Source organism: Triticum aestivum, chromosome 3B, assembly GCF_018294505.1.
Source record: "Triticum aestivum cultivar Chinese Spring chromosome 3B, IWGSC CS RefSeq v2.1, whole genome shotgun sequence".
Taxonomy (NCBI): domain Eukaryota; kingdom Viridiplantae; phylum Streptophyta; class Magnoliopsida; order Poales; family Poaceae; genus Triticum; species Triticum aestivum.
Window position 1 is genome coordinate 157242911 of NC_057801.1, and position 18206 is coordinate 157261116.

The window sequence follows — 18206 nt, forward strand, 5'->3', positions numbered from 1 at the left end:
AACGAGAGCTAACTGCAGATCCTCTCTAAGGCCACCTCTGAACTGATAGATCATACTCTTCTCATCTGGAACATCTTGCTTAGCAAAGCGAGCAAGTTTCTGAAACTGCTTGTTGTATTCATACACTGACATGTTGCCTTGCTTGAGATCGCGGAACTCCTCGCGCTTGCTCTCAACAACACTGGTAGGAATATGGTGAGCTTTGAAGTCCCGACAGAAATCAGTCCAAGTAATCACTCGACCACCTCTGGAATCCTTGTATTGCTGGAACCAATCAGCTGCCTGATCCTTGAGCTGAAAAGAAGCGAACTTGACATAGTCCTCAGGCCTGACATTGCTGCATTCAAAATGCTTGTTGATATCCACGAGCCAATCATCGGCGTCTGTGGCCTCGACACAATAGCTGAAAGACTTCGGCTGATTTGCAAGGAATTGGTTGAGGGTAGGAAACTGAGGCTGATGATTGAACTGCCCTTGACCTTGATTCCCTTGGTTGCCTTGGCCTTGGTTGCGCTCTTGCATGAGCTGGATCATCATCTGAGCATGGGCGTTAGAGGCTGCCATCAAAGCTTGCCATGCCTCCGGAGGCGGAGGTGGAGGTGGAGGGTTCGCCTGACTCCCATCATTGCGATCCGGATTCAGACGCGTTGGCGGAGCCATCCTGAAGAGGGTGACATCCGTTAGCATCTTGATAGACAGATAGACAAGTTGAATCAACGGATAGAAATTGCAACATATAGTCTTCACAATAAACATTCGAACAAGGATGAACGAATGAATTCCAAAGTAAACATCACACGTCCATAAAGGTGAGAAGCCACTTGAATAGAGATTGATGAATGAAATAAACAAGGTACAACTGGAACAAATAAGTGGTAAGGATTACCCAATCATGAACCAAATATCTGCGGAAGAAATGCTAGAGCTACTTGAATCCCACCTATAAACTCCCGAAATTTTCTGGTTATGCAATCTGGTGTTGGGGATACAGGGGAAGCAATATATCTCACCCAAACTAACAATCCCTACATCCAGCTGTATCCATCCATCAACACATAACCAAGAAACCTTCGGAAATCGTGTACCTCAACCTTCGAAAAGCATCCGTTATACGAGTTATGGCAATACTCCCGAGCTCGCCCCAGTACTGGGTTATCGGGGTTATCTCACCAACAACTGCATAAAAGAGATTTTCGATGTCGGCAAAACTCAGGTATTCCAGAACTGCAACGATAAAATTGTGACGACAACACCTCAGAGCTCGACTCCCCGGGTCAAAGCCACAACCAAATAGACAGGAGGCACCAAGAACAATGTTCTCGTCACAAAACCATCGAAACGATTCCAAGATACCCGCGTGATCCTAAAAAAAATTTAGTGAAATTTGAGAAGAGGATAGTCAAAACATCTACGTCAGGAGACCTCACCAGAGCGACGAAGGGACTGAGGAGTAAAAAGAATCCTACTCTCCGATATATATAATCCTAAGACTCAAAACATTTTTGTTCTAGACTCAACATCGCCAGCAAACAATCAAGCAGGGGGCTCCTAAGTCGGGGATGGCTCTGATTACCAACTTGTAACACCCACGATGCGGCTATATCTCCCACGTGTCGGAGCACGACTTAGAGGCATAACCGCATAGTGGTTTAGTCGCAAGAAGGGTCATCTTCACACAATCCCATGTAATGAACAAGAATGGGATAAAGAGAGTTGGCTTACAATCGCCACTTCACACAATACATAATTTAAGTTCATACATCATTCAAAGTACACTCATAGACCGACTACGGTCAAGTTCAAATGAAAAGAAGACAACCCCAAATGCTAGATCCCCGATCGCCCGACTGGGCTCCTCTACTGATCATCTGGAAACGATACATAGTAACGACCAAGGGCCTCATCAAATTCCCACTTTAGCTCAGTTGCGCCATCTGCGCCAGTATCCTCGGCACCTGCATCTGTTTTGGTAGAATCTGTGAGTCACGAGGACTCATCAATCTCACACCCGCGAGATCAAGACTATTTAAGCTCATAGGTAGGAAAAGGTGTAATATGGTGGAGCTGCGGCAAGCACTAAGCATATATGGTGGCTAACATACGCAAGTGAGAGCGAGAAGAGAAGCAACGCGTCGGTCGAGAAGCTAGAAGCGATCAAGAAGTGATCCTGAAACTACTTGCGTCAAGCATAACTCAAACCGTGTTCACTTCCCGGACTCGGCCGAGAAGAGACCATCATGGCTACACACGCGGTTGATGCATTTTAATGAAGTCAAGTGTCAAGTTATCTACAACTAGACATTAACAAATTCCCATCTGCCTCATAACCGCGGACACGGCTTTCGAAAGATTATATACCCTGCAGGGGTGTCCCAACTTAGCCCATCACAAGCTCTCACGGTCAATGAAGGAATAGACCTTCTCCCGGGAAGACCCGATCAGTCTCGGAATCCCGGTTCGCAAAACATTTCGACAATGGTAAAACAAGACCACCAAAGCCACCCGATGCACCGGCAAATCCCGATAGGAGCTGCACATATCTCGTTCTCAGGGCAACACCGGATGAGACTAGCTACGAGTAAAACCATCCCTCAAGTTTCCCCGAGGTGGCCCCGCAGGCAGCTCATTTTGGACCAACACTCGAAGGAGCACTGGCCCGGGGGGGGGGGGGGTTAAATAAAGATGACCCTTGGGCTCGCGAAAACCCAAGGGAAAAGGGCTTAGGTGGCAAATGGTAAAACCAAAGTTGGGCCTTGCTGGAGGAGTTTTATTCAAAGCGAACTGTTAAGGGCGTCCCATAAATCACCCAACCGTGTAAGGAACGCAAAATTAAGGAACATAACACCGGTATCACGGAAACTAGGGCGGCAAGAGTGGAACAAGTCACCAGGCATAAGGACGAGCCTTCCACCCTTTACCAAGTATATAAGGTGCATTAATTTAAACAGGAGATATTGTGATATCCCAAAATATCCATGTTCTGACCAGGAACAAACTTCATCTTCACCTGCAACTAACAATGCTATAAGAGGGGCTGAGCAAAAGCGGTGACATAGCCAAACAACGGTTGCTAGGACAGGATGGTTAGAGGTTTAACATGGCAATAGGAAGGCATGGTAAACAATGGCACGTAGGGCTAACATAGCGAAAGAGCGAATACTAGCAAGCAAAGATAGAAATGATTTCGAAGGTATGGTCATCTTGCCTGCAAGGTTCTCAGAGTTGTCGAAGGCTGGATCCTCGTTAGCGTACTCAATGGGTTCCTCGTGCACGTACTCGTCTCCCGGCTCTACCCAAAGCAAGAACACAAGCAAGGAACCACAATAAATCACGGTGCAATGCACAAGCAACATGATGCAATACATGTCATGATATGCGAGATGTGATATGCAATGCATATGCGTGCTTCGGGAGGAAAAAAGGATGAACAAAGCATCAACTTGGCAAACCAAGTATGCCGCTGGAAAGATGAGATGATTTCGGTTGAAATCGATATAAAGATCATCGGGAACGGATGCACGTTTTGCAAATGACAAGCAAAACAAGAATGGCACAAAGCTGCGATTAACAGTGCGATGCTACTTAGCATGCAACAAGAAACTATGCTACAGCACCCCAACATAAAAACAAAGCATATGGCAATGATCTACAGGAGATGCTTTACAAAAGAGGAACATTGAGCTACGGCTAAATCACATCATAACAGGTTCAAACAAGCATGGAAAAAGTGCAAAAATATTATCAGGTTGGACATGGCATAAACAGCAGCACGAAGCAATGTTCAGAGCAAGTTATCAACATGCTACAGGAACTTATAATAGCAAACTAAGGCATGGCATGAATCTACTCAAAGCATAGATCAAAAGTCCCTTACTGACCATAAGCCAAAAAGAATCAGAAAATATGATGGCACCCACGTAAACATAGCAAGTTTCGTTAACAGATTCAGCAAACAAAGCCTGGCATTGAAATAATTACGAAGGCACCTTCGTGAGCTCGATGCACTCACTACAGAGCATTTCATGATAAACTAAGCATACATCCATCAAGAAGACATGTCATAGAAGCTATACATGGCAAGAAACAACATCATAGCATATCTGGACCAACTACAACAACCTCGGCCAAATTGAATAACATGTAAACAATCTCCCAGGAAACATTTTGAAGCAAAAGTAGAGCACGAAAATGGCATGCTAGACTACTCCATAATTGCCACCAGGACCATGGATGGATAGAGCAAAACCATGTTTTCAAAACACCCTTACTGAAGTATCTCAAATTTGTTGGGGAACGTAGTAATTTCAAAAAATTTCCTACGCGCACACAGGATCATGTGATGCATAGCAACGAGGGGAGAGTGTTGTCTATGTACCCAACGCAGACCGACTGCGGAAGCGATGACACGACATAGAGGAAGTAGTCATACGTCTTCACGATCCAACCGATCAAGCACCGAAACTACGGCACCTCCGAGTTCGAGCACACGTTCAGCCCGATGACGATCCCCGGACTCCGATCCAGCAAAGTGTCGGGGAAGAGTTTCGTCAGCACGACGGCGTGGTGACGATCTTGATGAACTACAGCAGCAGGGCTTCGCCTAAACTCCGCTACAGTATTATCGAGGTATATGGTGGCAGGGGGCACCGCACACGGCTAAGGAATAGATCACGTGGATCAACTTGTGTCAACTTGTGTGTTTAGAGGTGCCCCTGCCTTCGTATATAAAGGAGGAGAGGTGGGGAGGCTGGCCGGCCAAGGGGGGGAGGCGCAGGAGAGTCCTACTCCCACTGGGAGTAGGATTCCCCCTCCAATCCTAGTCCAACTAGGATTCCTCGGAGGGGAAAAGAGGAGGAGGGGGCCGGCCACCTCTCCTAGTCCTAATAGGACTAGGGGAAGGGGGGGGGCGCAGCCCATCTGGGGCAGCCCCTTCTCTTTTCCACTAAGGCCCACTATGGCCCAAATAGCTCCCGGGGGGTTCCGGTAACCCTCCCGGTATTCCGGTAAAATCCCGATTTCACCCGGAACACTTCCGATATCCAAATATAGGCTTCCAATATATCAATCTTTACGTCTCGACCATTTCGAGACTCCTCGTCATGTCCATGATCATATCCGGGACTCCGAACAACCTTCGGTACATCAAAATGCATAAACTCATAATATAACTGTCATCGTAACCTTAAGCGTGCGGACCCTACGGGTTCGAGAACAATGTAGACATGACCGAGACACGTCTCTGGTCAATAACCAATAGTGGGACCTGGATGCCCATATTGGCTCCTACATATTCTACGAAGATCTTTATCGGTCAGACCGCATAACAACATACGTTGTTCCCTTTGTCATCGGTATGTTACTTGCCCGAGATTCGATCGTCGGTATCCAATACCTAGTTCAATCTCGTTACCGGCAAGTCTCTTTACTCGTTCCGTAATACATCATCTCACAACTAACATATTAGTTGTAATGCTTGCAAGGCTTATGTGATGTGTATTACCGAGAGGGCCCAGAGATACCTCTCCGACAATCGGAGTGACAAATCCTAATCTCGAAATACGCCAACCCAACATCGACCATTGGAGACACCTGTAGTACTCCTTTATAATCACCCAGTTACGTTGTGACGTTTGGTAGTACCCAAAGTGTTCCTCCGGTAAACGGGAGTTGCATAATCTCATAGTCATAGGAACATGTATAAGTCATGAAGAAAGCAATAGCAACATACTAAACGATCGGGTGCTAAGCTAATGGAATGGGTCATGTCAATCAGATCATTCTACTAATGATGTGACCTCGTTAATCAAATAACAACTCATTGTTCATGGTTAGGAAACATAACCATCTTTGATTAACGAGCTAGTCAAGTAGAGGCATACTAGTGACACTCTGTTTGTCTATGTATTCACACATGTATTATGTTTCCGGTAAATACAATTCTAGCATGAATAATAAACATTTATCATGATTATAAGGAAATAAATAATAACTTTATTATTGCCTCTAGGGCATATTTCCTTCAGTCTCCCACTTGCACTAGAGTCAATAATCTAGTTCACATCGCCATGTGATTTAACAGCAATAGTTCACATCACCATGTGATTAACACCCAAAGGGTTTTTACTAGATTCAGTCATCTAGTTCACATCGCTATGTGATTAACACCCAAGGAGTACTAAGGTGTGATCATGTTTTGCTTGTGAGAGAATATTAGTCAACGGGTCTGTCACATTCAGATCCGTAAGTATTTTGCAAATATTTATGTCAACAATGCTCTGCACGGAGCTACTCTAGCTAATTGCTCCCACTTTCAATATGTATCCAGGTTGAGACTTAGTGTAACTTTTACAACAAACTCTTTTATCACCTCCATAATCGAGAAACATCTCCTTAGTCCTTACTAAGGATATTCTTGACCAATGTCCAGTGATCTACTCCTAGATCACTATTGTACTCTCTTGCCAAATTCAGAGTAAGGTATACAATAGGTCTGGTACATAGCATAGCATACTTTATAGAACCTATGACTGAGGCATAGGGAATGACTTTTCATTTTTTTCTATTTTCTGCTATGGTCGGGATTTGAGTCTTACTCAATTTCATACCTTTGCAACACAGGCAAGAACTCTTTCTTTGACTGTTCCATTTTGAACTATTTCAAAATCTTGCCAAGGTATGTACTCATTGAAAATCTTATCAAGCGTCTTGATCTATCTCAATAGATCTTGATGCTTAATATGTAAGTAGTTTTTACTAAGGTCTTTTCCTTTTAAAGAACTCCTTTAAAACACTCCTTTATGCTTTGCAGAAAAATTCTACATCATTTCTGATCAACAATATGTCACTCACATATACTAATCAGAAAGGCTGTAGTGCTCCCACTCACTTTATTGTAAATACATGCTTCTCAAAAAGTCTGTATAAAACCATATGCTTTGATCAACTCATCAAAGCGTATATTCCAACTCCGAGAGGCTTGCACCAGTCCATAGATGGATCGCTGGAGCTTGCACATTTTGTTAGTACCTTTAGGATTGACAAAACCTTCTGGTTGCATCATATACAACTCTTCTTTAATAAATCCATTAAGGAATGCAGTTTTGTTTATCCATTTGCCAGATTTCATAAAATGCGGCAATTGCTAACATGATTCGGACAGACTTAAAGCATAGATACGAGTGAGAAAATCTCATCGTAGTCAACACCTTGAACTTGTCGAAAACCTTTTTGCGACAACTCTAGCTTTGTAGATAGTAACACTACTATCAGCGTCCGTCTTCCTCTTGAAGATCCATTTATTCTCAATTGCTTGCTAATCATCGGGCAAGTCAACCAAAGTCCAAACTTTGTTCTCATACATGGATCATATCTCAGATTTCATGGCCTCAAACCATTTCGCGGAATCTGGGCTCATCATTGCTTCCTCATAGTTCGTAGGTTCATCATGGTCTAGTAACATGACTTCCAGAACATGATTACCGTACCACTCTGGTGCGGATCTTACTCTGGAAGACCTACGAGGTTTGGTAGTAACTTGATCTGAAGTTTGATGATCATCATCATTAACTTCCTCACTTATTGGTGTAGGAATCACTGGAACTGATTTCTGTGATGAACTACTTTCCAATAAGGGAGAAGGTATAATTACCTCATCAAGTTCTACTCTCCTCCCACTCACTTCTTTCGAGAGAAACTCCTTCTCTGGAAAGGATCCATTTTAGCAACGAATGTCTTGCCTTCGGATCTGTGATAGAAGGTGTACCCAACAGTTTCCTTTGGGTATCCTATGAAGACACATTTCTCTGATTTGGGTTTGAGCTTATCAGGTTGAAGCTTTTTCACATAAGCATCGCAGCCCCAAACTTTAAGAAACGACAACTTTGGTTTCTTGCCAAACCACAGTTCATAAGGCGTCGTCTCAACGGATTTTGATAGTGCCCTATTTAACGTGAATGCGGCCGTCTCTAAAGCATATCCCCAAAATGATAGCGGTAAATCAGTAAGAGACATCATAGATCGCACCATATCAAATAAAGTGCGGTTACGACGTTCGGACATACCATAACGATGTGGTGTTCCAGGTGGCGTGAGCTGTGAAACTATTCCACATTGTTTTAATTGAAGACCAAACTCGTAACTCAAATATTTGTCTCCGTGATCAGATCGCAGAAACTTTATTTTCTTGTTACGATGATTTTTCCACTTCACTCTGAAATTCTTTGAACCTTTCAACTATTTCAGACTTATGTTTCATCAAGTAGATATACCCATATCTGCTCAAATCATCTTGTGAAGGTCAGAAAACAACGATGCTTGCCACGAGCATCAGCACTCATTGGATCGCATACATCGGTATGTATTATTTCCAATAAGTCAGTAGCTCGTTCCATTGTTCCGGAGAACGGAGTTTTAGTCATCTTGCCCAAAAGGCACAGTTCGCAAGCATCAAGTGATTCATAATCAAGTGATTCCAAAATTCCATCAGTATGGAGTTTCTTCATGCGCTTTACACCAATATGACCTAAACGGCAGTGCTACAAACAAGTTGCACTTATCATTATTAACTTTGCATCTTTTGGTTTCAATATTATGATTATGTGTATCACTACGATCGAGATCCAACAAACTATTTTCATTGGGTGTGTAACCATATAAGGTTCTATTCATGTAAACAGAACAACAATTTATTCTCTTACTTAAATGAATAATCGTATTACAATAAACATGATCAAATCATATTCATGCTCAACGCAAACACCAAATAACACTTATTTAGGTTCAACACTAATCCCGAAAGTATAGGGAGTGTGTGACGATGATCATATCAATCTTGGAACCACTTCCAACACACATCGTCACTTCACCCTTAACTAGTCTCTGTTTATTCTGCAACTCCCGTTTCGAGTTACTAATCTTAGCAACTGAACTAGTATCAAATACTGAGGGTTTGCGATAAACACTAGTAAAGTACACATCAATAACATGTATATCAAATATACTTATGTTCACTTTGCCATCCTTCTTATCCGCCAATCACTTGGGGTAGATCCGCTTCTAGTGACCAGTCCCTTTGCAGTAGAAACACTTAGTCTCAGGCTTAGGATCAGACTTGGGCTTCTTCACTTGAGCAGCAACTTGCTTGCTGTTCTTCTTGAAGTTCCCCTTCTTCCTTCTGCCCCTTTTCTTGAAACTAGTGGTCTTGTCTACCATCAACACTTGATGTTTTTCTCGATTTCTACCTTCGTCAATTTCCGCATTACGAAGAGCTTGGGAATCGTTTCCGTTATCCCTTGCATGTCATAGTTCATCACGAAGTTCTACTAACTTGGTGATGGTGACTAGAGAATTCTGTCAATCACTATCTTATCTGGAAGATTAACTCCCACTTGATTCAAGCGATTGTAGTACTCAGACAATCTGAGCACATGCTCACTAGTTGAGCGATTCTCCTCCATCTTTTAGCTATAGAACTTGTTGGAGACTTCATATCTCTCAACTCGGGTATTTGCTTGAAATATTAGCTTCAACTCCTGGAACATCTCATATGGTCCATGACATTCAAAACGTCTTTGAAGTCCCGATTCTAAGCCGTTAAGCATGGTGCACTTAAACTATCAAGTAGTCATCATATTGAGCTAGCCAAACGTTCATAACGTCTGCATTTGCTCCTGCAATAGGTCCGTCACCTAGCGGTGCATTAAGGACATAATTCTTCTGTGCAGCAATGAGGATTTAACCTCAGATCACGGATCAAATCCGCAACATTGCTACTAACATTTTTCAACACAATTTTCTCTAGGAACATATCAAAATAAACACAGGGAAGCAACAACGCGAGCTATTGATCTACAACATGATTTGCAAAATACTACCAGGACTAAGTTCATGATAAATTTAAGTTCAATTTAATCATATTACTTAAGAACTCCCACTTAGATAGACATCCCTCTAATCCTCTAAGTGATCACGTGATCCAAATCAACTAAACCATGTCCGATCATCACGTGAGATGGAGTAGTTTCATCGGTGAACATCATTATGTTGATCATATCTACTATATGATTCACGCTCGACCTTTCGGTCTCCGTGTTCCGAGGCCATATCTGCATATGCTAGGCTCGTCAAGTTTAACCTGAGTATTCTGCGTGTGCAAAAACTGGCTTGTACCCGTTGTAGATGGACGTAGAGCTTATCACACCCGATCATCACGTGGTGTCTGGGCACGACGAACTTTGGCAACGGTGCATACTCAGGGAGAACACTTCTTGATAATTTAGTGAGAGATCATCTTATAATGCTACCGTCAATCAAAGCAAGATAAGATGCATAAAAGGATAAACATCACATGCAATCAATATAAGTGATATGATATGGCCATCATCATCTTGTGCTTGTGATCTCCATCTCCGAAGCACCGTCATGATCACCATCATCACCGGCGCGACACCTTGATCTCCATCGTAGCATCGTTGTCGTCTCGCCAATCTTATGCTTCCACGACTATCACTACCGTTTAGTAATAAAGTAAAGCATTACATCGCGATTGCATTGCATACAATAAAGCGACAACCATATGGCTCCAGCCAGTTGCCGATAACTCGGTTACAAAACATGATCATCTCATACAATAAAATTTAGCATCATGCCTTGACCATATCACATCACAACATGCCCTGCAAAAACAAGTTAGACGTCCTCTACTTTGTTGTTGCATGTTTTACGTGGCTGCTACGGGCTTAAGTAAGAACCAATCTCACCTACACATCAAAACCACAACGATAGTTTGTCAAATAGACTCCATTTTAACCTTCTCAAGGACCAGGCGTAGCCATACTCGGTTCAACTAAAGTTGGAGAGACAGTCGCCCGCAAGCCATCTATGTGCAAAGCACGTCGAGGGAACCGGTCTCGCGTAAGCGTACGCGTAAGGTTGGTCCGGGTCGTCTCGTCCAACAATACCGCCGAACCAAAATATGACATGCTGGTAGGCAGTATGACTTGTATCGTCCACAACTCACTTGTGTTCTACTCGTGCATATAACATCAACATAAGTAACCTAGGCTCTGATGCCACTGTTGGGGAACGTAGTAATTTCAAAAAATTTCCTACGCGCACACAGGATCATGTGATGCATAGCAACGAGGGGAGAGTGTTGTCTACGTACCCAACGCAGACCGACTGCGGAAGCGATGACACGACGTAGAGGAAGTAGTCGTACGTCTTCACGATCCAACCGATCAAGCACCGAAACTACGGCACCTCCGAGTTCGAGCACACGTTCAGCCCGATGACGATCCCCGGACTCCGATCCAGCAAAGTGTCGGGGAAGAGTTTCGTCAGCACTACGGCGTGGTGACGATCTTGATGAACTACAGCAGCAGGGCTTCGCCTAAACTCCGCTACAGTATTATCGAGGTATATGGTGGCAGGGGGCACCGCACACGGCTAAGGAATAGATCACGTGGATCAACTTGTGTCAACTTGTGTGTTTAGAGGTGCCCCTGCCTCCGTATATAAAGGAGGAGAGGAGGGGAGGCTGGCCGGCCAAGGGGGGGAGGCGCAGGAGAGTCCTACTCCCACTGGGAGTAGGATTCCCCCTCCAATCCTAGTCCAACTAGGATTCCTCGGAGGGGAAAAGAGGAGGAGGGGGCCGGCCACCTCTCCTAGTCCTAATAGGACTAGGGGAAGGGGGGGGGGCGCAGCCCATCTAGGGCAGCCCCTTCTCTTTTCCACTAAGGCCCACTATGGCCCAAATAGCTCCCGGGGGGTTCCGGTAACCCTCCCGGTATTCCGGTAAAATCCCGATTTCACCCGGAACACTTCCGATATCCAAATATAGGCTTCCAATATATCAATCTTTACGTCTCGACCATTTCGAGACTCCTCGTCATGTCCGTGATCACATCCGGGACTCCGAACAACCTTCGGTACATCAAAATGCATAAACTCATAATATAACTGTCATCGTAACCTTAAGCGTGCGGACCCTACGGGTTCGAGAACAATGTAGACATGACCGAGACACGTCTCTGGTCAATAACCAATAGCGGGACCTGGATGCCCATATTGGCTCCTACATATTCTACGAAGATCTTTATCGGTCAGACCGCATAACAACATACGTTGTTCCCTTTGTCATCGGTATGTTACTTGCCCGAGATTCGATCGTCGGTATCCAATACCTAGTTCAATCTCGTTACCGGCAAGTCTCTTTACTCGTTCCGTAATACATCATCTCACAACTAACATATTAGTTGTAATGCTTGCAAGGCTTATGTGATGTGTATTACCGAGAGGGCCCAGAGATACCTCTCCGACAATCGGAGTGTCAAATCCTAATCTCGAAATACGCCAACCCAACATCGACCATTGGAGACACCTGTAGTACTCCTTTATAATCACCCAGTTATGTTGTGACGTTTGGTAGTACCCAAAGTGTTCCTCCGGTAAACGGGAGTTGCATAATCTCATAGTCATAGGAACATGTATAAGTCATGAAGAAAGTAATAGCAACATACTAAACGATCGGGTGCTAAGCTAATGGAATGGGTCATGTCAATCAGATCATTCTACTAATGATGTGACCTCATTAATCAAATAACAACTCATTGTTCATGGTTAGGAAATATAACCATCTTTGATTAACGAGCTAGTCAAGTAGAGGCATACTAGTGACACTCTGTTTGTCTATGTATTCACACATGTATTATGTTTCCGGTAAATACAATTCTAGCATGAATAATAAACATTTATCATGATTATAAGGAAATAAATAATAACTTTATTATTGCCTGTAGGGCATATTTCCTTCAAAATTATGCATGGATCTCTCTGTAGCAACATGTTTACATGGCATCAAAATTACAGCAGAACAGGGACTAAAAACAGCGTTAACACGAAGCCTAGTTTGCATGCTTGTGCTAGTCACCACATTGATCACAAAAATACATGGTAAGCACCTCTGTAAAGAAGACATAACCTAGTTCAAAACACATTTAGGGACCAAGTTCATAGGATGCACACATCAATCATGGCAAAAATGACAAAAGAGCTCGTTCTGATAAGAATCTGAAACTAACAGTATGAAGCCCTCTTCCAACAGCATTTCGGGCATCAAGATGAGCTCAAATGTAAATGATGCAATGGAATGAAATGATGTACTCTTCGAGACGAACAATTCGTTATATTACACGCACGAAACGGAGCTACGGGTGCGAAGATGTGATGCGATGAACATGCAATAATTTTAACAGCAGTTTAGGACTTAGAGAAAAACGGGGGGGGGGGGGGGGAATCAACCCTGGATCTGGATCTGGCCGGATCGGAAGCCGAGGTTCACCGGAGTCGGGGTGCTCGCCGGAGGGAGGAGAGCTCGGGGCGGCCGAGGCGGAGGCCGGCGCCGGCGGCGGCGAGGGCGAGCCGCGGGCGACGGGGGCCGGCGCGGCGACCTGGCGGCGGAGGACGACAGCGGCGGCGGTCGGAGGCGGAGGACGGCGACGGAGGACGGCGACAGCGCGGGAGATCCGCAGCGGTGGCGCTGCGGGCCGAGCGCGGGGGCGGCGCGGGCTGCGGGGGCCGGGGACGGGCCTCGCGCGGGCCTAGCGCGGCCGGCGGCGAAGTGGGCGCGGGCCTGCCACGTGGCGGCACGCGATTGGACGGGCGGCGGCGGACGGACGCGTCCGGTCTGATCCGGACGTGTCCGGTGGCGCGGAGGGGGAATTTCGCTAGGGTTTGCCCGGATTTGGAGGGGGAGATGCATATTTGTAGGTAGAGGGAGCTAGGAGTGTCCAAATGGGGTGTAGTTTTCGCCCACACGATCGTGATCGAACGACCGAGAGCATGGAGGGGAGTTAGATGGGTTTTGGGCCACTTTGGAAGGGGTGTTGGGCTGCAACTTAAAAGAGGCCTTTGCGGATATGCGGATAACCGTTGGAGTACCAAACGAGCTCCAAATGACCCGAAACTTGACAGGTGGTCTACCGGTGCTATATCAGGGCCACTTGGCAAGGCTCGGTCCATTCCGAGAACGTTCAACACCCGCACACGAAAAGGAGACAAGAGGGGTGCGCCGGTGCATGTGGGAGTGTCGGATTGCGAAACGGACAACGGGGAAAATGCTCGGATGCATGAGACGAACACGTATGCAAATGAGATGCACGTGATGACATGATATGACATGCATGACATGAATAAAATGCAAAACAAAAGACAAAACCCAACCACGGAGGGAATATCATATCACATAGCCGAAAATGGCAAGAGTTGGAGTTACAAAGATGGAAAGTTACATCCAGGGTGTTACATAATTGCTCAAGAGGGGAAATTTGTGGAGGAAGAATCTGAGCCAGTTGATAGAACAGGTCGTTCGCGGAAAAGGAAGGATAATAGAGACGAGGCTTCATCGAGCAAGGACACGACCTTAGATCAAATTATGAAAAGCATCAAAAATATGCAGAAAGAAATTCGCCTTGTCCCTAAAAAATGTGCTGAGGTAATTAGTGATGTGTTCTTCAAATTACATGAGATTATTCATATTCTTTGCATGTACTTAATGCTTCCCATGTGTTATTGCAGATAGTACTGGAGGAGCTGGAGAACAAAGGTCTTGTCTTCAAGACAAATAGAGGGTTTACTGATGTTGAGTTTGTGGAGCACAGTGAGAACTGGATGAGGAGGTATGGTCCGTCAAAATATTTTCCGGATGTAAAATCAACTCCTGCAAAGGACGATATGGACAACGGGGTGGAGGCATCCTTCACCAATGGGAACGGGAAGAAGTCTACACGTGACAAAGGTATGCATCTCAACACACCCGGTACAGGATATGAAGGGGACCCCTTCGTTATTGACGAGAATGGTAATTCAACCGACCCATCTTTTGCAACGGTAGACACGAATGACTTTCCAGCAGTTACTTCAACCCCCAAGAATATAAATGCAGTGTCAGACGGGTCTAGCGCCGATAATTCTGAGGAGATTAGTATGGATAGTCTGAACACACGTATAAAAAATGCGAAAGAAAGTGGCACTGAGGAGAATGATGGGAAACGCAAGAGAAAAAAGTCAAAGTATGTTCTTTCACCCTTCCAGCAGATCGGTGGACGTAAACGTCCAAAGAAAAGTAAGTGTTATGTACTTTGTTTTGAAGATATTTCAGTCCTTCCATGCACAAATTATTTACTCATTGTTTGATTATATTTTAGGTTTGTTTGGTATAAGAGACGTTCTGATTAATACCGATTACATTACTGAGGATCACGTAGAGGCCGCAAAGGTTTATATCCAGACACTATCAGACTCGGAGAAGCTTAGTAGGAAAACTGTCGTGCACATGACAGGAATTGCTGGGGAAACATGTACACCTGATATGCTTCAAGCCATCATTGCAAAAAAATGGTTGCATGGCGGTGTAAGTATTACAACAATTATATGAAGTTGTACATGTCATATTTAATTTTTTTTTCTAAGAGGAGTATTGCTGTTATGTTATTTTCAGGTCATCAATAGTTATTGGAACCATATGCAGACCCATAATCCTCGTGCTGACCGTCACATTTTATCATCTTGGGTGTCACACTGGCTTATTCTTCGTGCTGAAGGAAAGGTTAAGAACTCTAAGCACCATTTTCTGGAGCATTTCACAAACCAATCTAAAATGGTGTCTAGAGTTAATGATGAGTATTTCATTACAGATAAGGTACTTCACTTTTGTATGATCCTTCGTAGTACATAACTATTTGTGTGTCCAAGAACTTGAATAAACTTTGTTGTAGGCATACTTTCCTTTTCATGTGGAAGAAAATCACTGGATAACAATTCTCATGCATACCTTCTACTTCCTATAAGTTCCTCCTCTGGTATCTTTTTCTGCGCTATTATGTTGTCCAGACACTTCATCAACTCGTCAAACAAGAAGGGATTATTTGCTGCAACATGAGCTGCCTCTGCGTTTTTTATGCTTATTTGACTATACCGGTCTCTCTCTAATGGCCCTAACCAACCCCATCCAAAAATATCACTCTTCCGCTGCACAGGCAATCCATCTCTCGCATTTTTTGACAACCGATGAAGGACACAACACTTTGGTATTTCAGTTATGCTCAGATGATGGAGAACAAAAAGAATGTGTTTGCATGGCAGGCCTTTCCGAACCATCCTAAGACAACTGCATGTTATAGTTTCTTCTGAGTTACCTGGTTCATAAACAACATTGTACATGAACTTGTGGTTGTCCTTCCATGTCACCATATATGTCTGACGCTCAATTCCCACGAGCGTCTCAAATATCTCCAGCTGACCCATCTTGTGCAAATCATCTTGTAGGATGTAAAATTTAGTAGGTGTGAATACTTTGGCGGCATGCTCCTCAAGTGCCTTATATTCAGTAACCGACGGTGGTTCTTTTTGGTGTGCCTCACAGTCATCGTACGCCTCATTCTCACGCAGGCGAACTATACAGTTCTCATAATGCACAACCAAATCAACTATTGTCATACCGTAGTCCAGGTGTAGGTGAAGGCATGAGTTGAGGCTTTCGCTTCTCTGGTTACTTCGCATACCAAGGAAAAAACCATCGGGAAGATATGAAGCTGCCCAAAGTCTCTTCTTCCTGTACATCCTATCAAGCCACTCTTTAGTTCTATCCATCTTCCACTTATTATAGAAAGCGATCCATCTCTGCTCAAAGTTCGCTTGAGAGGTGGCATAGTATAGGAGCGATCTGAACTCATCCAGTGACTTGTAATGCAGGTACCTCTGCATATTTTTCTCGATATGCCAGGAGCAAAGACGGTGGAAAACATCTGAAAGCACAGTCCGAATAGCCCGGATCATTGCAGCGTCACCATCTGTGATTATTGACTTTGGCTTCACCTGATAATTTGCCTTCATAAATGTCTGCAGCAGCCACACATATGTCCCTTCCGTTTCGTCAGCAATTATGGCACATCCAAACACTATGGTGCAACGGTGGTTGTTAACTCCGACAAAGGGGATGAACGGCATACCATACATGTTCATCTTATACGTGCTATCAGACACAACCACATCTCCGTAGTCCTGATAGTCCCTCCGCGACTGTGCATCACACCAAAACATACTCTTCAGTCGCCCTTCCTTGTCATGCACATACTAAAGAAAAACTCAGGGTCCTTCTCCTTCCTGCTCCTCATAATGCCAACTGCCGTTTCTGCGTCACCTTTTGCAATGAGCTTCATTTTTTTCTCTGCAACATAGATTGTAAATATCCCTCCTGATAAGCCCGCACTTATCGTACGAACCGTATCTACTGAAGTTGTCCATTATTATATGCTTTCTTATCCCGGCAGCTTCCAACGCCAATATCTCAGCCCTCGTGCCTTCTCCAATCCGTCTGTGAGACCACAGAAAACAAACCTCGTCGAGCCTAGCCATCGCGTGGTTGTGATCATCCACGAATGACGCGACGAACCAAACACCACGTTCTCTGTCCAGCTTCACCACCATATGTGCACCGCAATCGCAACGAGTCTCCGGTCTAAGCCTGCGCTTGCGGCCCTCCATGGTTATAAACTTGCTCTACCTTCTACCTGCCCTGGAGCAAAGAAATCTCCGGTACCGTATCATTCCTGAAGCACCTCGTTTGACCTTCTGTTTTCTGATGCTAAACCCGTTCTCTTTGGCGTGATTGTTATAGAATATGTATGCATCACCTTGCGACCGAAAGGTAATAGCCATCACCTTCCAATGTGTATCCACCATTTGCTGTTGCCTTCGAGCCTCCTCAATGTCGATCTCTCCCTCATCGTGATCACCGCTAATACCATCTGACTCCTCCTACAAAATTCATATAAAAATGTATATGTTAATTACTATCATTTAATTCATAATATTCATCGATGTACAACATCTATCTACGAACCTGGCTCAAGTTATCCGCGAATGATTCCTGTAAACTATTTTCCACATTGTCAACATCCACATCTTCCTGCAAATTTGTACACATAGAGAAATAGTTAGCCATGCCATACATTGCAGGTTCAAAGATGAAATCAAAATATACGGCACTTACGTTTTCACTATTTGCGCCATGTTCATTATGATCAAAATCCTCCGGAGGCAAGATATCAAATGACGACACGGAATCGTTGTCGCTGCTGTCATCTTCATTAAAAATATCATTATCATTCCGAGTCGCCTTATTAGTACCATTATCATCCCCCATCAAT